At 45.4% G+C, this 21795-nt stretch overlaps 1 long non-coding RNA gene across 1 annotated transcript in view; it reads left to right on the forward strand.

The window, feature by feature from the left end:
• The window catches only part of LOC146810549 (uncharacterized), a 164929-nt gene that overhangs the window by 120252 nt on the left and 22882 nt on the right, over positions 1-21795 (forward strand). Inside the window, exon 2 of the long non-coding RNA XR_014965700.1 lies at positions 5095-5154. This is a non-coding gene — a long non-coding RNA (uncharacterized LOC146810549). The remainder of the gene's footprint in view (positions 1-5094; positions 5155-21795) is intronic.

A 21795-nucleotide genomic window follows, 5' to 3' on the forward strand; every position in this document is an offset into this window, starting at 1 on the left:
TGTAGGCTTTGCCAATGCTTGCTCAGGGGGCTTCAGAGTCCTTTTCCTCTACAGGGCGTTTGAGGCCCCATACATCATAGAATACAAAGTCAACAGGGTGGAAGCCTAAGGTGTTAAATGAAAAAATTAAAAAGAGAAGAGTTTGGGCTGGGTGGCAGGTCCATTCGTTGACCTGAGTTTGAAACACTGCAGATATTCTTGCTAAAAGGAGTCTACTTAATTTAGGATGAAAATCTGTTTTATGGGCATGGAAAGAACATATAAGCACGAGAGGCTGAAGGACACCTGCAGGCTATGGGGGAGAGGCAAGGGGTTCAGGATCCCAGGACCTAATATGGACCAGATGTTAAGGGACAATGGGTGGTGCTGGAAACAAGCATGAGGAGTCTTTCGACCACTGATTATTTAACAGTTTAACCTAGTTGTATGGTTGCAATGGTCTAAAGTGGGCTGAGGCACAGACAAAACATAATAATAGGTTCTTTTTGAATCACTGCATTCTCAGAAGGGGCCGCAGTCGGAAATGCACAAAAAGGTCTGTTAAAGAAGAGATGATGCTGATCTAAATGGTACAAGTGACACATGGAGCACCTTATTTTTCTAGGCCTGTGAACAAGGATGCACAAGATGCTGACACCCTGATATTGTGAACTGAGGGAGCATGTATATAGTGCTTTGGGTGCGATTGTCCTGTTTGTGGGTTGATGGCACCCAGATTCTGTGTACACTTGGGTCGAATTTCCAGGTAAACCTGCTTTCCTGATACCTTTTCCATGGCTTGAATGGACAAGGACAGTCCCTTCATAGACTGAAAAATATAAAGTGCAGAGTTGGGTCATTGACCCATGTAAAACTGTGTCTTATGCCATCAGAGGACGTTGGGACACTACCACAGTCTAGAGGTGCATATTTGTAACCTACCAAGTCAGGTTGGTGGTCGCCATTAAGAACCAATGGGGAATTTTGCCCTTGCTTTTCCTTGCAAATCAATTTCTTGGAGAAGGGACGTTTTAGGCCCAGGCAATTTGGTAGGTTCACAGCTAACTCTGGCTCAGTGAATAACTGGACTGGTGAGACAACAGCTAGGCTTTAAAAATAGACGGGCTGTATATTTAATCTACTTTAAGCCTTTTATGAGCACTAAGTAAGTTTGCTGTAGAAAATCCAAAGGGAATTGATTCTTCAATGAGCAAATACCAGGGGTAGAATTAGTAGCAAGTGGGCAATGAATCTGATGAAAATTAAGGGGACAGAGTTTAGTGACATTCATCACTCATTCAAATATACTATCCAATTAGGAACTAACATTACAGGAAAATACTCAACTTCATCTTTGATCGGGAACTCCAGGCAGAAATCTCCATATCGACAACCATCTTGGAAAGGACAATTCATAATGCTTGACCGCACTCCTCCCTTCTAACACATGGGGCCCGATTACGATGTCAGGCAGAAAGTTTCTGACCAGTGGTGGGAGGTTTTCTGCCTGACATGGTAGGTTTAAAGTCCAACCGCCGTATTAGGATGATGGCGGTTGGAGTTTAAACTGGCTGGGGAATCTGACGTGGTTCCGACGTCAGTCAGAAACACTCCATAAGCCCTTAAGGACGGCGTTTCCGCTGTCGGCATTATTATGTCGGTTTCTGACAGCCATTTCATGTCAGCCTTTCCGACATTGAAAGGCTGTGAGAAAGCGACATTGGGGGAGCCTAGCAGGGTCCCCTTCTCTCTGGACTTCCACAATGTGGCCGAAGGAGCACTATGGTGTCCTCCTAAACATCTGTGCACCATGTGGCAGGCACCATGAGGTACATAATATAATAACTGATAACCATATCATCCAGGGGCAAGGGGACTGCAGCATTCTTCTGGCATTTAATAATCCAGGTGTGGCTGTTAAATGTTGTGCTCCTCCTGGTGGTGTGGCATCATTTAATAATGTGAGCTTTGTAGTGTCATTATTACTTACATTTTTTAAATAATTACAATCATATTAAAAATGACTGTCACCTTCCAAATTCATTCATTTGCTAAGACAAATATGAAAACTTGAGCATGAGTCTTCTCTTAAGGACTTGGTTTACCTAATGCCAATGCGATCAAGAAAACAAATTCAGCGTATTACTTCACGAATACCTGAGCTAAACTATGATTTGGAGGCAGGTTTTTGAGTTTCCAACTCCTGCAAGTCAGAGATATGCTTGCATTGTAAGAGGCTGAGATATATCTGTCTATATGATCATTTGTTCCAGTTGCGAGTTATGTAGCACTTACTAATATGTCTTATTGCTACCCAAAAGAACCATATTAGCAATCTTGGGGAAAAAAAACAGTAAGGTTCTACACTTTTAAGTTGCACTTTGCATGTAGTTCCTTGATGCCAGTTTTTAACTCTCTGTGTTATATTACATGGACTATTACTTGTGACCTGGAAGTAAAACAAGGAGCTCTGCTGCTAAATCAGTAACCCACTTTGTTTCATATGTTATGCTTTGCAGCAGGTGCTTTAACATTCTGTGCTATTTTATGACGATTCAAACCTGTGACTAGACACAGATTTCAACAGCAATACATTAAATACCAAGTAGGTTAGTGACCTACCATGTATGTAAAAATATAAAAAAGTTTGTGTTAAAAAAAAATGTTAGTGGCCCCATTTCAGAGTTTTCCAGCAGTTTCAGGTCCTTTCAGAGCTCCTCACTGCTTAATTAGGGGTCATTTCTGATATTTATCCCTACATAGACTTCATTGTTTGGTTTCACTCTTAAGAAAGTGTCACTCTAAGGGCCTGATTACGACTTTGGTGGTGCGGCGCCGGGTCACACCCGCTGCACCGCCAAAGCCGTGGTCAGCCCGCCTGCCAGATTAGGAGTTTCCTCCTGTCTGGTGGGCTTTGTTTTTGACGTTTTCCCGGCAGTGGCCTGAAAATGAACACCGCAATGGGAATGCCAGAAACAGTTCCTGCATCACATGGACTGTAAAGTCCATGCCATGCAGGAACTGATATGCATGCACATATTGTGCCTCTCTGTGTGCATCGACAGGGCGTGAGACACCAGGGGACCCTGTAGGTTCTGCGCCGCCACAGTTTTTAGGAGGGTGGAATTTCCATGAAAACTGTGCCGGAGAAGAAACTTTTAATATACTTATGGACCGCGGCAGTCCCGCCAAGCATATTACTTACTCCTGACCACCGCAACACTTCCAGGGAATAGCAGTTCCCTGGTGGCTGCAGCGGGGCAATGGCGGTCCGAAGGCCATTATTGTAATAGGGCGGTTGGGAGACTGCCACTACCACACCCGCATGAGTCTGGTGGTCCACGGATCACCAGAATTGTAATCGGCCCCTAAGTGTCAGACAATTGGAGATAGAATGTCGCTCATACCTACACAACCATTAAAAGTTCATACATACGAGGGGAGTGCGCGCGGTGCCAAACAAGATGGCCGCCTAGCTCCGGAGCTCCGTGTCGCGGCGGAAATGTCGCGGTAAAATTCGCGGCAAAAAACTCTCTCTACACATCGAAACTGAGTTTTAGGCATCGGAACTGCTCCTGATCACCCTCATATGCCTGAAATGGGTGACTTCTTTGTATTTTGAGGTAAAACCTCTCTTTATTGTTCTATCTCCTCTGCGGCTGCCATTTTGTTTTTCCCTTTGAGGATTTCCTGGCATTACACCTCAATTACTATGCTGCTTTCCTGATTTTTGATGATATTTCTTATTTTTTCTGCCATTCTATGCATGACCAGTCATTTTTTTAACTTTAATAACAATACAGCTCTATTTTTGAACTGTTTGTGCATCCACTTGTGAAGCTTACCTCACGCACTGTGAGTCATTCTACTTCTTCACTGGTGTTATTTTTTTTTCTCGCATGTAGTTTTTCCTTCTCTACCCTATGGGCAGGAGCAAGAAACTATTACTTACGCAGAAGAGATCCACACCTCAGTCTCCAGTGTCAGTATATTTTCCCTCTGCTCCTGTATTTAGGAAAACTATCACTATGGCGCAATCCAATTCTTCAAAGTCATCTTCGTCACCAGCATCAATTAAAACACAAATTTCATCTGCCGCTAATAAACGCATCAAACAGGACCCTCCTTCTCCACCAAAGCATCCTGCTTCTCCGATTTCTCTTGACACTATCTTTGAGGAAATTCGCGCTTTGCGCCCCTTTATCGAGGAGACTAATTCACGCTTACAAGCTATGGACACTAAGTGGGCTTCTATGGACTCTTGTATTTCCACAGTGGAACAGCAAGTTGATGAACTTCAAACTGTTTCTACAAAATTAATTGTCCTTGAGAAGGAGGTCCTTTGGCTAAAGAAATCTGCAGAGGACTTGGAAAACAGAAATAGGCGCAACAATCTACGCTTATATGGTCTTCCAGAAAATTTAGAAGGTGATGATCCAGTTCCCTTCTTCAACAATTTTCTCATAAAGCTTCTGGACCTACCTGCGTCTACAAATCTGAATATACAGAGAGCACACAGGTTGGGTCCGCGTTTGTCTTCTTCAGCTGCTCCTTCCAAGCCACGAGGTGTTATTTTTATGTTTTTGAAATTTACAGACTTGCTACTGGTTTTAAATGCAGCTTAACACAAAAACAGCTTGTCTGGTCAGGTGCTAAGTTATTTTTATCTCAGGATGTTTCCTCTGCGACTGCTAAACGGCGGAAAGAATTTTGGATCTTCGACCTCCCTTACGCACACTTGGAGCTCGTTATGGACTTTTTCACCCATGTTTATTCAAGGTTAGTTACCAAAATAAAACCTCCACTTTTGAGGATCCGGCAGAGCTGAGAAAATTCATCCAGTCGCATTCCACATCATCGATGGATGTCTCTGGCCCTCTCTCTTCTTCAACCGCCAGACCTAGACTTTTATTTCTCCTCTATGTTGAATTTACTCTTGCTTGGTTTTACTTATTGTTTTTTATCTTTTCAGGTTATTGTTAATAATTGTATCGTAGCACTATATTTGTCTTATATTGTTTTCCGTACTTAAAAAGTTCATATCCTCTAACGCATTTCTCTCTGTTTCCTGTTTATCGAATATGTTCCCCGCTGTGACGCTACCTCCCCGGTTAGTTGTGATGTCTTCCTTGTGTCGCCACTCCCCGCACATCTTCTTTTGTCTTCCCCTAAAAGGTACGTATCACAGTCGTCATCCTCTCTATTTTTCTCAATCTACATTCCTTTATTGCATTGGTAGTTGTCATGTACTGTCTTCTCTTATTGTCTCTTTTTTCAATCCTCTCCTTTTTTGGTCTTTCCTTCCCTTCTTCCTTTTTCCTTCCCTTTCCCTCCTTTTCTCTAATGGTGTACTTGTATTTGGATTGTAAGTTTGATTACAGTATTTATTGCATCTCTGTTAATATTGTACGTTTTGTTTTTATTGTTGTCGTTTTTTATGTATTTTTGATGGTTTTACATTCAGAGGTTTTTCTTGGAATGTGAAAGATTTCATTAACCCTATTAAGAGACAGAGAATTCTATCATACCTTGCCTCTTATAACCATGACCTGGTTTTTCTGCAAGAGACCCATTTAACAGAAACTGAGGCTTTGAAATTGAAGAGAAGCTGAGTAGGATCAGTTTTAGTCTCTCCCACTTCTAATAAGAAAAATGGAGTAATAATTCTATGTCATAAGAAACTAGATTGTAAAATTATATCACAAGAAAATGATACAGAAGGTAGATGGCTGTTAGCTAAGCTGTTAATTAATAATATCTCGTTGACTGTTTTTAATGTTTATGGTCCCACTCATCCTGATTGCTCCTTTTGGCCTATGATCACACAAAAATGTATTCAATTTAGAGATGAAAATTTCATTTTAGGAGGTGACTGTAACCAAGTTGTTGACCCCTTTCTTGATCGCCAATCACAGACACGCTTTACACCCCACAGATCTCATAAACAACTTTTGGATACTATCTCCCAAACATATCTTGTTAACTCTTGGAGGCTCACTCACCCTGATTCCCTTGACTTCTCTTTCTTCTCTCCCCCTCACAATTCTCTCTCTCGTTTAGACTATATCTTTCTTTCTCAATCTTTATCTCAAAACGTATTATCCTCTTCTATTGAACCTATCGTTATTTCTGACCATTCCCCAATCATAACTGACCTTGATCTACTTTCACCACATCCCAGGTCCTCCCGTTGGCGTTTCAACATCTCTCTTCTTCTTGACACTCTTTTCTCCTTTTCTTTCACCACCTTTGCTAATGAATTTTTTGACATTAATAACGTTTCTACTTCCACCCCTTACATAATTTGGGACTCCTTTAAAGCTACTGCAAGAGGTTTCATTATAGACTTTGTCTCAAGAAAGAAGAAACGTTTTCTCCAGCTACCCTGGACCACATCAAAGCTTTAGAGCATACATTTTATTTCTCATCGGATAACGCAGTTCTTCCAGCCCTGATTCGCGCTAAATTGGCATTCAACAAAACTTCGACTGACAATGCATCTTCCATACTTCTCCGTAGTAGCGCTCGCTATTATGGTGGTCGTAATAAAGTTGGAAAACTTCTAGCAAATTACCTTATATCCCGTAAAGATCGTACATTGATTGACTCTGTTTATTCTGAGGATGGCACTCTCCTTCATAAGGATCAAGACATTCTTAATGAATTTAAACTGTTCTATGAAGATTTGTACACCCCCGAGTCCCCTCCCTATAGTTCTCTCATTCAATCTTATCTTGATAAATTACCATCCTTACCCAAGTCTCATCTTAATCTTTCTGGTCTTGAGGTTGACCTCACCCTTAATGAACTCTCCTCTGCTTTGTCTGTTCTAAAGAAAGGGAAAACACTTGGCCCTGATGGCTTTTCAGTTGAATTTTACCTACATTTTTCGAACTTACTCCTTCCTAAGCTTTTAAACCTTTTTCATTCCTTTTTTCTCTCTGGTAAAACAGAAGGTACTTTTCAAGAAGCCACAATTTGCCTGATTCATAAAGAAGGACGAGATCCTATGTTTTGCACAAATTATAGACCGATTTCTCTTATTAATGTTGATTACAAACTTTTTGCCAAGACACTTGCTTTACGTTTAGATCCTCTTTTACCTCATTTAGGGCCTCATGTAGGTCGCCAAATACCGGTCGGTAACGGCCGATTTTCGGTAATTATACCGTTACCGACCGGTATTTTGGCTTTTGGTATGTAGGGGGCTCATTTTTGAATTCGGTAATTTACCGAATCGGTAAAATTACCGAATCGGTAATTTTACCGATTCGGTAAATTCCGAATACAAAAATGAGATGTAGGGGGAGTGTGTGGGTGATGTTTTGAGTTGGTATTTACCACCAACTAATAGTTGGTGGTAAATAATTAATGGATGTGTGTAAGCATTTTGAAGCGCTTAGCAGTGTGCAATGTGGCAGACATACATGCCCTTAGGGCATGTATGTGTGCCACATGTGCACACATGGCCGAATCAGGGGTGCAACAGGGTGTCAATGTGACACCCTGCCACCCTTGCATGTTCTCCACCATTACCGAATCGGTATTTACCGATTCGGTAATGAGGCATACCTTCCCCTCAATGGGAAGGTATGCCTCATTACCGAATCGGTATATACCGATTCGGTAATTACCGAATTGTAACGAATCGGTAAAAATTACCGACTCATTACCTACATACGAGTTACCACTTCTTAAATACCGATTCGGTATCGTTCGGTATTTAAGAAGTGGTAACTGGTATGCTACCTACATGAGGCCCTTAGTTGGTAAAGAGCAATGTGGTTTTGTCAAAAGCAGGTTGACCTCTGATAATTCTCGTCTTTTTCTTAATGTTTTAAACAAAGTCCCCTCTCTCTCCATATCTTTAGCGGCCATATCTGTTGACGCTGAAAAAGCATTTGATAGAGTGGATTGGTCATTTTTATTTGCATCCTTGAAACGGCATGGCTTTGGTCCCAAATTTATTTCTCTTATATCTTTGTTATACTCAGCCCCCAGAGCTTCAGTATTAGTTAACGGTCGTATCTCATCTTATTTTCACCTCCAGCGTGGGGTCCGTCAGGGATGTCCTCTATCCCCTTTTCTTTTTGTTCTTGCTCTTGAACCTTTCCTTTCCTCAATCCGCAACAATGATTCCATCTCTGGTTGTACGGTGAGCAACATTTAAAACTCTCTGCTTACGCAGATGACATCCTACTCTTTATTTCCGATCCTGACAAATCCATTCCTCCCTTATTACAAGAATTTGCTTCTTTTTCCCTTGTTTCTGGTTATAGAATTAATTCTGACAAAACAGAAATTCTTCCCCTCACTAAATTTTGTCTTCCTCATTCCTTTTCTTCCACTGGGTCTGCATGGAATAGTTCCAAACACAGATATCTAGGTATATGGTTCTCCAATTCTATCGCCTCTTCTATTAAATTAAATATGTCTGCGATCCTGTCTCGGATTGACAAATTACTTTCCTCTCTTTCTTTCATGGTGGGGTCGGTTGGATTCAATCAAGATGATGATTACTCCTATTTTGATTTATACTCTTTCCATGCTCCCTGTTCACATTCCTGCCTGCTATTTTAAACAAATCGATTCCCGTCTATCTAAATTTCTTTGGCAAAATAAAAAATCAAGGATCTCTCTTTCTTCTCTTCGTAGGACCAAATATAGTGGTGGTGTAAATTTCCCTAATTTTCGCTTATATCATAAATCTTTTTGTCTTCGACAAGCCTCCAAATGGCTCCTTTCTGACTTCTCCCCTTTCACTCCCTTGTGGCTCTCCATTGAGTGAGCCTTATCATTACCGTTCTCTTTAAAGGAAGTCCTAGCCTTTTCTGCCAAAACACCTCTTACTTCTCTCCCTTTGTTTAAAGACACTTGTTCTCTACTGAAACCTTTGCTACATCCCAATCCTATCTCTAAAGAATCCTTTTTAGATTCCCCTATTTGGCATAACTCCCTCATTACTATCAATGGTAGAACTATTTTTTGGAACTCTTGGAGATCAAGAGGTATAACCTGGGTCAAAGACCTTTTTGATGGTCTAACTCCGTGTTTATTTCCCCAGTTTCAGACCGCTTTTCAATGTCCCCGCTCCTTCCTACAGAAATTTACTGTTCTAATGACGGTCATTCTTGATATTTTCTATTCTCTTCCATCCTCATCTCTTCCCCCTGCCTCTCATTCTCTTCTTAAACTTCTTCTCTTAGTTCCTAAAGCATCTCTTATTTATAAATATTTCTCAGCTCCTAATCCAGAGCGTATGAAAACCAAGTTGGAACTCGCATGGGAATCTGACCTGGGATATGAATGGTCTATTACCTTTTGGGACAAACTTTGGTCCCGTTCTCTAAAAATCTCTCGTTCCGCTTCTCTCACTCAATCTATGTTCTTTCTATACCATAGGCTTTATCTCACTCCCACCTCTATTGCTAAATTCTCTCCCTCTACTACTACAAACTGTTGGACCGCTGGTTCCCCTAATACCGTTCTTCTTCACCTTCTTTTCCTCTTTTTGGGAGAAAGTTTGGTCCTATGTGTCTCGCCTATTTAATATTTCTATTCCCTATTCTATCCCCCTACTTTTCTCTGGAAGTCTCTCTGATTCCATAGACATTCTCCCTGATAAAGAGGGTCTTTTTGACCTCCTGCTCGCTTTGGCTTTCCAACACATCACTCTAAATTGGAAAACATTAACAAAACTCTCCATTCAACACTGGTGGAATAGCCTCTGTCATATGCATCAACTTGATATTGCTTGTGCCTCCTCTTGTAAATCTTTGCTTAATAGAGATCTCTTTTGGTTACCCCTTACCAGTTATTTAGGTAATTTAGTATTAACTCATAACGCTCGTTTAAATGCTGAAAATTTCAAACCTCCTTGAACGTTTATTTTCCTCATTCCTTGCCTTTTGCTGTTTTTTGTTTTTGATTACTATATATATTAGCTTGATTAGTTTTTATCTTTCTTGTTCCAATGTAAGATGCAATTTCTTAATTTATTAGTTTTAGAATGTATACCTTCCTTCCCTCTTTTCCCCCCTTTCTTTCCTCTCCCTTATGCCCATAAAAATGTAAAATAGCTTTCTTTTCTTCTGTACATAAACCCCTCATTTGATATGTTTTTTCTCTTATAATGAAATAATTTGTATCATTGGTTTCTTGTTCTCTGTACTACCTTTATTTGAAATAAAGCTTTTAAACTTTAAAAAAAAAAGTTCATACATACATTATGTTAAAACTTGGCAGCTATGTGATTGGACAGCGAGCCCTTTTTTTAGTGTGGCCTGCAGGAAGTGTGATTGGATAGCGCACCCTGTGGTTAGTGCAATCTGAAGGGTATATGACTGGACAGCTGGTGCCGCACAGAGGGAGGGAGTTGAGAGCAGTTTGCGTGCCTCGCTCTCTGTACTGGAGGCATTTTACAATGACAGATTAACATGAAAACATATCAAGTGTTCACTGTGCTATGGAAATGTTGCCAGAAATGGACGCCAGCCCCGACATTCTCATTCCTCACAACTGCATTCTTGCCTTTTTTTGAAGCAAGGTCTGATATAAATCATCTCCCTAATAATTGTGTCTTTAAAAAGCCCAGTCAGTCCTCCTTGCAGACAGACCTTCTTAGAGGAGACTCTGTTTCTAGCAGCAGCTTTATCTGATCAGAACACAGTTTAGCAGGGTCTTTGGGCACAGTAAAACATTTACTGCTAACAAGAAGTGATGGTGCGTGCAGTGCAGATGTCACTTCATGTTCCACCCGGAGATGAATGTTCACCAACAGCTGCGAAGCTCAGTGTATTCTCTTCTGCTATTTGTGGACACTGAGTTATCATTCTTTACGTATTATTGAGTGTTGTATAAGTGTCGCGTGCAGCCTCGATATTGATTCAATGACCTCCTCTTTCTACTCATTGATTGCAACTGTGATAGAATTTGTATAGCGCTTCACACTCCTGCCCAGGAGCTGAGGCTCATTAATCCTCTGTTGTGGAGAACTGCGCAGGTCCTTTGTCGGATTCGTGGGCGAGAGCCCACCTGCCAAGCCGCATCATGTGCCGGATACAGCAGACATGGCAGGAGCCGTGTATAATCTTGGAGGGGTTGTAGTACTGAATATTGATCCCAGAATATCGTGTTACAAGAATAACGAGGACATAACAGAAAGGGACAAAATATCGAAAGACAAGTGCACATAGGAAAATACAGATTTACTACTCCTAGCTCCACGTCTATGTACCTTGAAGATATATATTGCCAAGGTACATATATGTGGGGTTAGGTATAGAAAGTCTAGACTACGTAACTGTTGATATTTTCTTTCCAATATTTTATCCTCGATATTGTGTCCCATGGGTATTCTGGTTTCAATATTCAGTGTGCTCCCCTCTTGGAGATCCTGGAGAGGGACAGAAGAGAGATCTATAGGCATGGCTTTTATTAAAGTCATCTACGTTACTGCAACTAGAGAGTTTATAATGCCTTAAACTAAGTGTCAGATCAAGAGACTGTCGAATCTTATAGGCCAATGCCGCTGATCATTTCTGATGTGAAAATTCTAGCCAAACTTATCACAAATTGCCTTACCCTCCTGCTCCAAGTTCTTAATAAGACTGGATCAATCCGGATTCCTACAGCGCCATTCCACATCCTATATCTTGTGCTCTATATTTGCATTGTTAAAAGACTTAGATCCACAGCCTGAGACTGTTGCCATGTTCCTTGACATGACCAATGCATTTGACTCACTGGAATAGGGCTAACCTTTTACTATACTTGCTATTATGTTGCTGCCCCAGCCGTTTATAGACTGAATTACATTTCTATATACTGCCCAAAAGCCTGACTACATATTAATAATACTTTTGAACAACTCATACATATTTCATGTGGATTGAGACGTCCCCTTTCCCCCATCATTTTAGCGTTGTCAATTGAGCCCCTGGCGGCAAAACTAGGACAGCACAATATTGAGCATGCTCTCCAATACAATTGCTGTCACATATTGATATCACTATAAGCTGATGACATGACACTGTACCTCAGGAACCCAAAAGAAAGCTTTAACAAAATTATGGGGGCATACATTAAGTTTAGTGCTCACTTTGGAGTAAAAATGAACTGCTGGAAACCCAGATTTTCCTACCCACCGACACTATGAGGACCCTCACTCTGGATTACTGTTAGAAATGGGGTTTCTGGTTGGCTAGGGTATGCACCTTAGCCAGTTAGGAACCACCACTCAAGTCAGAGCAAGCAAGTTACACACCAAGGATAACTCGTGCTCACTCCCTTGGTAGCTTTGTAAGAGCAGTCAGACTTATCCCGGAAGCAATGTGCAAAGTATTTGTGCATCCACACACAGTAACACAGTGAAAACACCACGAAATTACTCCACACCAGTTTAGAAAAATATTTAACTGATTAAAAAAGACCAAAACTACAGAAATCCAACACACACAAATCAAGATATCACTTTTTAAAGATTAAATCAAGTATAGCTATTAGAAATCAAAAATAGCTCCGCTTCTAAAGTCGATCGGCGTTGATGCCTCAGTTTCTTCTTGTTGCACCAGAACTCACTTCCTAGGGCCCAGGTATTGGATTTGGCACCACTTGGCAAGTCAGGACTCACAGCAGAGGAGCCCAGGTACTTGTAGGGGAAGTCTTTGATAGGCCTGAGACGTCTTAAAAGGAGGCAAGCTTAACTCAAGCCCTTGGAGAACCTTGGAAGCAGGATGTAGAAAGCAAAGTCCAGTCCTTTCACTCCCAGGACAGAAGCAGCAAGCGTAGGTCAACACATCAAATCCAACAGCAAAATGGCAGTTCTCCGTGACAGCTATCCAGCGCTTCTTACTAGCAGAATGTCCTCAACCCATAAGTGTTTTGAAGATATGGAGTCACAAGTCCAGTACGCATACCCATTTTAGTTTTTTGAAGCAGGCAAATTTCAAAGGACAGTCTTTGTAGTGCACAAGACCCTGCCTTTCCCTGCCCTGGCTCCAGACACACTACAGAGGGATGGAGACGGCTTAGTGTGAGGACAGGCACAGCCCTTTTCAGGTGTCAGTGTCAACTCCTCCCACCACTCTAAATAAGGAAGACCCATCAGCCTGGTGATGGGCCATCAGGATATGCAGAGCACACCTCAGCTCCCTAGGTGTGAATGTCTAGAGTGAATGTACAAACAGCCCAACTATCCTACTAACCCAGCCATGTATTCAGTAGACAGGCAGAGGAACAGAATGGTTAAAGTAAGAAAATGCTAAAAGTGGCCTTTTCTAGCCTGCAATTTCAAAACCAACGTTACTAAAAGTTGTATTTTTAAATTGTGAGTCCAGAGACCCCAAACTCAAAATTTCAGCTCCCAACTGGAAGATACACTTGTAAGTTGTTACAAGGCAGCTCCATTGCTAACCTCTGGGCGAGATGGGCCTTTTTGTAGTGAAAAATTGAATTAGCAGTATTTCACTACCAGGACATGTCAAACACAGCAGTACATGCCCTACCTTTTAAATACATGCACCCTGCCCATGAGGCTACATTGTGCCTACATTAGGTATGCCTTGACCATAATAAAAGGAAAGCTCTGGGCCTGGAAAGTGGGTGCACTTGCCAGGTCGAAATGGCAGTTTAAAAGTGTACACACACACTATAGTGTCTGAGGCATGTTTGAGGGGCTACTCAGGTGGGTGGCACAATGAGTGCTGCAGGCCAACTAGTAGCATTTGATTTACAGGCCCTGGGCATACATGGTGCACTGTACGAGGGACTTACTAGTAAATCAAATATGCCAATAATGAAGAAACCAATTACTATTACATTTTACAAAGGGAGCACTTGCACTTTAGCACTGGTCAGCAGTGGTGAAGTGCCCAGAGTCCTAAAACCAGCAAAAACGAAATGCAGCACACCCTCAAAAACAGGAGGTCAGAATAAAAAAAGACAGGGGAAATCATGCCAAAAGGTGTCAGGTCTAACGATTACCCATTGGACTGGTGCTTGGACTTGCTTAAATATCTGAGTATAAAGGTACATAGGGATGTACAGCTAGTCATATGTGACAACTATGAGACAGCCATCGCCCTAATCACTGGGCAGATTACATTACTGCTCATCTTTTCGACTGTACATGGTGGAATGAATAGACCTTATGAAAATGGTCATACTACCCAGACTCCACTATTCGTTTATGAACATATCCACAGTGCCAAATAAATCATTTTTACACAGATTCCGACCACAACTTTGATACACACTCCTATTTAACATGGTTGGTTTGAGTCTCATGATCCCAAATTACACTATTTCTGTACACAAGCACATTTTGGACATTATTGGTATTACCCATCTTGTTACATGCCAATGTTGCAGTTGAAAGGGATGGAGTGGATACTCTTCAACTCAATACACTAGTTGGCAACCACTCTCACTACGAAGGCCTGGGAAGGCTAGTGTGAGAGGGCAAGACCCACGGCTATTTACTCCCCTTGATTATTACTGCACTTTCACCCACACCTATCACTGAAGCACAAGCCCAAAGCATGGTCACAATATCAAAATTCAGGGATTAAATATCAGGGTGACCCATTCAAAAATGGCACCTTTATCACACTTTAGGAATTTATGGGATCCTCCCAAAGCACTCCCATAGACACTCTTTATAATACTACCATCTCAGCGGTGCAAGCCAATTGGTCACGGCTGACTGTTCTACAAAGCCCACTCCCCTTCAAACACTATAAACACTCTTAATGGCCACATCCATGAAACAGTTGATATCCCCCCCTGTACTGGGTGGCAAGGGGAACTTCAAGAGATGGACCATTCGGCTAGAGCTAGATAGGAAGAGAAAATGGGACTGGACACTAAACTGAAACCTGAAAATTCACCCAAATGTGAAGGATCCACTCGAGCTTCAGACTACGCATTAAACATTATACATTTCTTCAGCGAGCATACTTTAGCCCCATGGCTTTATGGCGCTTTGGCCTCAGAGACACTTCAGGTTGCATGAGTCTTGCGATGCAGGGCACAAACCTCCTACACCTGGCATGGTATTGTGACAGAGTCCTGGCCTACTGGAGGTAAGTACTGGATGCCATGTGCCTCATTACTGACTGTAAAATACCGCTAGACCCTGGAGTGATCCTACTGGGATGGGTGGCTAAAATTCCCACTACCACACAAGAAATTACTTGCACTAGCACTGCTGTTGTCCAAGTGTCTGATTTCCTGCTATTGGGACCGGAGTAAAATTCCAAAAGTTTAAACAATGATTAGACTTATTCATATATTGTAATAGGCAACTTTTGACATGCTCCAGACCACAGGTTATTCACGTCGCATCTCTTGACGATTAGACTGATTTAAGCTGCTATCTGTGCCTTGAAGAAGCCCTGGCTTGTAGGCCACTGGCCGAAACACATGTCGGCTGTTTTCTGCTTTCAACTGCATTCTAAAAATAACAAGCATTTGCACTGCAATAGGTCTCGCATTTACACGAGTTTAAGCTATTGCCATCTTAAATGACAATGCCTTTTATGTATGTTTTAAAAACCAAAACTTAAAAAAGGCATGGTCATTTTAGCTCAAACTCGCGTAAATGCGAGACCTATTGCATTGCAAAGGATTGTTTTGGTAGGCACGGGGAGATTAAGTGATTTGCCCAGAATCACAGTGAAGATGTGGAGTCGACCCCGAGGCTCCAACCTTGGTTTCCCAGCTCCAAAGTCAGCAGTCTAGCCATGAGACCACATTTAGGTTGCCAAGAGAGCTTGAAGTCTTTACAAATGTTCAATAATAAAAACAAATAATATATTAGGGAGCTGTTGAAGCCAGATATAACAGGGGCGTGGGGGGGGGGCTTGTCATCAATCAAACTCAAGTATGCATCTTGTCAATTTACTCACCACCTCCTTGGCTCGAACACTGAAGTCCCCCTTGGGGCTGCTCTTCCTGAAGAGTTCATCTTTACTGCTGTTGTCCAGGGCTACTCCCAGGGCCTTGTTTCTTGTCTTCACTGTTTTGACACTAGCTTTGAAGAGCAGGGTGATGTCCACGGCCATATCTGCCTCTTTAAGGACCGCAGAACAAAAAGTTTCCCTGACTACGAGAGTCGCGTATCCCCTGCCACACTCACTAGTTCCACTTCCAGTCGTCAATGGGCACGTTGGATTGAGTCTTGAACGTCACCATTCTACGACGGCGCAAAGGCGTTTGTAAACTGCTGAACATTACACTGAGTGACGGTGGCTATACCGGGCGTCGAAAGCAGGCGGCCATCTTAAAAATGTAACAGCGACGTAGCTGTGAGCAGAAATTCAGTTTAAATATGTAAATGTTACTAAAAGAATCTAAGGATCTTTAAGGGTATACGGTTTTCATAAAATGTTAATTTGAAAAGAGTAAGAAAAATGATTGGCCAACTGCGGACCTAATGTATTTATCACGCCGTCACTTATTATCAATCTTGGTGCTTTACCTTTTTCGCCTGCCCCAATAACAAATGAGTTTATAAACTGCGAACAAAATACGTTCTGATATCAGTAAGTTTGTGGTGTTGTATGAGGAAGAGGCTTTCTAGCGTCCTCTTTCAAATAAGGTTTTTGCCCACATTTAATATGGCAGCAGGCGTGTAGAGACCACGCCCCTACGCTAACGCCGGATAATGAACCTCCCCCATGCGCTACAGCCACATTGAAGAGTTTTGCCCACAACTGACATGGCCGTCACCATTAGACACGCCACCAGGCCCGGTAGGCTGAAGTTGCTCTTCTGGGCTCCAGCGTTTCCTGTTGACAGTGGTGGTAACATCTTGTACCGCAGCGAGCTCTTCAGGGCGATGGGCGCGGAGAGTAGTGCCCTACGAGGCTGCACCCTGCAGGAACCCTCCTGGACGTTGCCCTCCGGCCTCTCCATCCACCCGGCACTGCTGCGGGATGGGCGATTAGGCACTGTTTTCATCTACCAGCCCGACAATCAGAACAAGGTTCACAAGGCAGAACAGGTACCGAGGGGAGGGGTGGGGGGGGGTCAGACTGATATTTAAGCACGAGATTTTAAATCGCAGCCTATCCCAGAGAAATTTAAGATTATGGTTACCCTGGACCCCTACATAGGGAGACTTTGAGTGAATGATTTGACAGAAGAATATTTTCTCGTAGCTGATAGATGGGAGAACACTCTACAAGGGCCTGTTAGAGGAGACCAGAGAAATTGAATCACGAGCGTAAGTAAATTACAGGAGTCAGATTGTATATGGTGTAGTAGATCCAGTTGTGCCATGTAGAATTTAATTTGTACATTAGATCATATACAGGTAGCAGAAAATAAGGTGAATTCTGCTGCTGAAATGAATATATCATCCAATTTCCAGGGTGAAGCTTGAATGAACTGAAATAGTCTCGCTAGCGCGTCTTACAGCGCGTTCACAAGCAAACTACTGCCTAGAGCCTAATTAACACGGGACATGCAAGCAAGCACGTACACCAAGCAAGCGCGTACACCAACTCCAATCCGCCAAGAGCCTGCGCGTGCCCATCTCCTGTCCCACTTCCGAGGCAAGTCAGAAACAATAGATCTCGCTGGCGGACAGCAGCGCTTCACGCTGCGTTCGCCAGGCGAGACCTAAAAGGGACACAATTACAATGACCATTTTGCTTTTATTTGCATACTTAAGAATAAGATTACAACAACAGACCGTGTCACCTCATGTTTCTTTTACACTGTTAGAAATGGGATTTCTGGTTGGCTAAGGCTTGCGCCAAAGCCAGGCAGAAACCACTACTCCAGTCAGGGCAAGGGAGTTACACGCCAAAGATAACCCCGGCTCACCCCCTTAGTAGCTTGGCACGAGCAGTAACGCTTATCCCGGAGGCAATGTGTAAAGCGTTTGCGCAACACACACACAGCAACAACATACTAGGCACACCACAAAAGGAACTCTACACAAGGTTATATCAAAAATAGCCTTTGTATTATCATAAAACACATTAGAATAGTAATCACACAATATACACAGTGCCAACTGGCACTAGGCAATATTTACAGGGGATTATATACACATGACAGGGCCACTTGGACCACTGTCTGAACCGTCACAAAGTGAACTTAGTACATGTAGAACCTATCATAAGCGTAGAACACAACCAGTAATTACTGGCAAATACTGTACTCAGCATTATTCTGCAACATAAACCATATTATGCACAGTATCACATTAGGCTCAAAATACATTATGTGCCAACCTTATAAGCCTAAACACATTAGACCATAACCTCCTAAGCATAACTCACAATAGGGGCAGAACTCACAGTAGAGGATAACCTACCGAGTGTTAGACAGACCGGGAGGGTCGGCCGAGGACAAGGGGAGAGGTCTCCGGGGAGAGCCGTCTCCAGCGATCGTACAGACAAATAACTTCCCCCCCACAGACAGATACCACACAAGGATAAGATTTAGCGTTCTTTATATGCACTTCTTAAGGTACGATGAAATGGTACAAGGAGGTCTGGACTCAGGGGTCCCCTCGATTAAGTCTCTCAAGATAGGAAAAGGGGGTAGCGGGACAGTCTGTTTACCAGTCTGGTAGTTCGGATGATATGGTGATTAGCTCACAATCCTCGAGCTTGGTGGTTTCGCTGGTACGGGCCGCGGCAGCGCCAGCAGGTCCCGGTGGGGATGGTCGATACACGGTCCGCGGCAGCGCCAGCAGGTCCCGGTGAAGATGGTCGAGGTACGGTCCGTGGCAGCGCCAGCAGGTCCCGGTGAAGGTGGTCGTTACAACGGTCCGCGGCAGCGCCAGCAGGTCCCGACGAGGATGGATGTTGCAGAAGGCCGCGGCAGCGCCAGCAGGCAGGACGATAGTTCGCAAGGTAGGGCTACGGCAGCGCCAGTAGTCCGTCAAGGCTGAGTTCTCTCGGTGTCTCTCGACTCCAGGATACAACTGCCTCCCTGCTCCGGAGCTGCCCCAGTTATAGGGCAGGTGCCCTTTGATGTCCGGACCCTCGCACTTGGAGGTCGGAGGGTCCGGGATGAAGGTGTCCAGACACCCAGCAGGGGGTGGAGCCAGCGCCTGGGGGAGCTGGAGGCGATCGGCACCTGGCGGGGGAGAGTCCTTGGCGCTTCGTTCTCCCATTGACCTGCCAAGTGGTCCGCTCACCTCCTGGGTGGAGGGTGGTGCCGGGATGTCGGGGCCGGCCAGGCCCAGGGTTAGGGTCGGATGGAGGCCACGCGGCCTCGTGGCGCAGGGCCCAAGATGGCGGCTTGACCCGGCCGGGGGAGCCGGTGGTGGCTTGGGTCCGTGATACATGGAGGTCCGAGGGCAGGAATTCCGTCGGGAGACGGGGTGCGGGTGATTCTCGTGGGTCACGCCTGGTGGGCCTGGGCTGGGGCCCTGTCATGCGGGGAGGGAGCCAGCCCTTCGTGTGGCCTGTCCAACATGCGTCCCCCCCAGCTGAAGGCGGGGAGAGTCACCCATCTCCTTGGGGACTTTCCTCGTCGAGGCGGAAAAAGCGTGACAGGCCATCCGCGTTGGCGTGGTCTTGGCCCGGTCGGTGCTCCACGGTGAAGTCCATTCCCTGCAGGGAGATGGACCAGCGCAATAGTTTTGGGTTCTCCCCCCGCATCTGCATCAGCCACTGCAGGGGTCGATGGTCGGTTTGTACCCGGAAGTGGGTACCGAAGAGATAGGGCCGGAGCTTTTTGAGGGCCCACACCACTGCGAAGGCCTCCCTCTCGATTGTGCTCCAGCGCTGTTCTCGGGCCAGGAGACGTCGGCTGATGAAGGCCACCGGCTGGTCATGACCTTCGGGGTTCACTTGAGAAAGAACCGCCCCGATGCCGTGGTCGGAGGCGTCTGTCTGTACCACGAATTCCCGACTGTAATCGGGGGCCTGGAGTACAGGGGCGGTGCACAGGGCGGCCTTCAGCTTTTCGAAGGCCGCTTGACAATCGGAGGTCCAGTTAATCCGCTTCGGTAGGTTTTTGGACGTGAGACCCGTGAGGGGCCCCACAATGCTGCCGTAGTCCCTCACGAACCGCCGGTAGTAGCCGGTGAGCCCCAAGAAGGCTCGGACCTCGGTCTGGGTGACGGGGGGCTGCCAGGACTGGATGGCAGCAATTTTAAGTTGCAGCGGGGCCACCCGCCCGCTTCCCACCTGGTGCCCAAGGTAGGTCACGGACCCTTGACCAATTTGGCATTTGCCGGCCTTAATCGTGAGGCCGGCCCGCTGGAGGGCCTGTAGGACCTCTTGGAGGTGGAGGAGGTGGTCGGACCAGTGGCGGCTGTATACAGCGATATCGTCCAGGTAGGCCGCGCTGAACTCTTCGAGCCCCGCCAAAACCTGGTTCACAAGACGTTGAAACGTGGCGGGGGCGTTCTTCATGCCGAAGGGCATGACCTTGAAGTGGTAGTGGCCATCAGGGGTAGAGAAGGCAGATCGTTCCTGAGCCCGGGGTGTGAGGCCGATCTGCCAGTAGCCCGCTGTTAGGTCGAAGATACTGAGGTAGCGGGCGGCCCCCAGCCGGTCGATCAGTTCGTCCGCCCGGGGGATAGGATGAGCGTCGGTCCGGGTGACAGCGTTCAAGCCCCGGTAGTCGACGCAGAATCTCAGTTCAGGTGTGGTGCCGGGGGCAGCGGCTTTGGGTACCAATACAACCGGGCTGGCCCAGGGACTGTCCGAGGGCTCGATGACCCCGATCGTGAGCATTCTGGCTACTTCTTCTTGTATGCAAGCCCGTACCCGATCTGGTACGCGATAGGCCCGGTGTCGGATAGGGGGACTGTCCCCGGTGTCCACGTCGTGCAAGCACCAAGGGGTGACCCCGGGGGTGAGGGAGAACAGTGTAGCGAACCGCAGCAGGAGGTCCCGGCAGCCCTGGCGTTGCTCTGGGGTGAGGGCATCGGAGAGCCGGACCCCGTCCACGGAACCGTCGTTCTCTTGAGCCTTCAGTAGATCCGGGAGGGGTTCGGAGTCTTCCTCTGCCCCACTGTCCGTAGCCATCAGGAGGCTAAGTTCTGAGCGCACAAAGTGTGGTTTGAGTCTGTTGGTGTGGAGGACCCGAAGGGGGCTCCGGGGGGTCCCCATGTCGATGAGGTAAGTGACGGGGCTTTTGCGCTCGACCACTTTGAAGGGCCCCGTCCACTTATCTTGCAAGGCACATGGTTCGGTGGGGGACATCACCCACACTCGTTGACCAGGTTCGAACTCGACGGAGGAGGCATTGTGATCATACCACCTCTTCATGTCTTCCTGGCTGGCCTCGAGGTTCGCCTTGGCCATCTCCCTGAAGCGCCGAGTCTGGTTGCGTAGGGCCAGGAGGTACCTGAAGACGTCTGGAGGGGTCTTTCGGGGGGCCATCTCCCAACCTTCTTTGACTAGGCTGAGGGGCCCTCGCACAGGGTGCCCGTACAGGAGTTCGAAAGGGCTAAAACCGAGGGATTTCTGGGGAACTTCCCGGTAGGCGAAGAGGAGGCACGGGAGTAGTACATCCCACTGGCGACGGAGAGGCTCTTCCAATCCCCCAATCATCCCCTTGAGAGTGCGGTTGAATCGCTCCACTAGTCCATTCCCTTGGGGATGATAGGGGGTCGTGAATCTGTAGGTGACCCCGCACTGTTGTCAGAGGGACTTCATGTATTTGGAGATGAAGTTCGTCCCTCGGTCGCTGACGACTTCTCGGGGGAAGCCCACCCGGGAGAAGATCCCCATTAGGGCCCGGCCAACCACCGGAGCGGTCACCGTTCGTAGGGGCACCGCCTCGGGGTAGCGGGTGGCGTGGTCCACCAGTACTAGGATGAACCTGTGTCCTTGCGCC

The sequence above is a fragment of the Triturus cristatus genome, chromosome 7 (assembly GCF_964204655.1).
Source record: "Triturus cristatus chromosome 7, aTriCri1.1, whole genome shotgun sequence".
In the NCBI taxonomy this organism is placed as follows: Eukaryota; Metazoa; Chordata; class Amphibia; order Caudata; family Salamandridae; genus Triturus; species Triturus cristatus.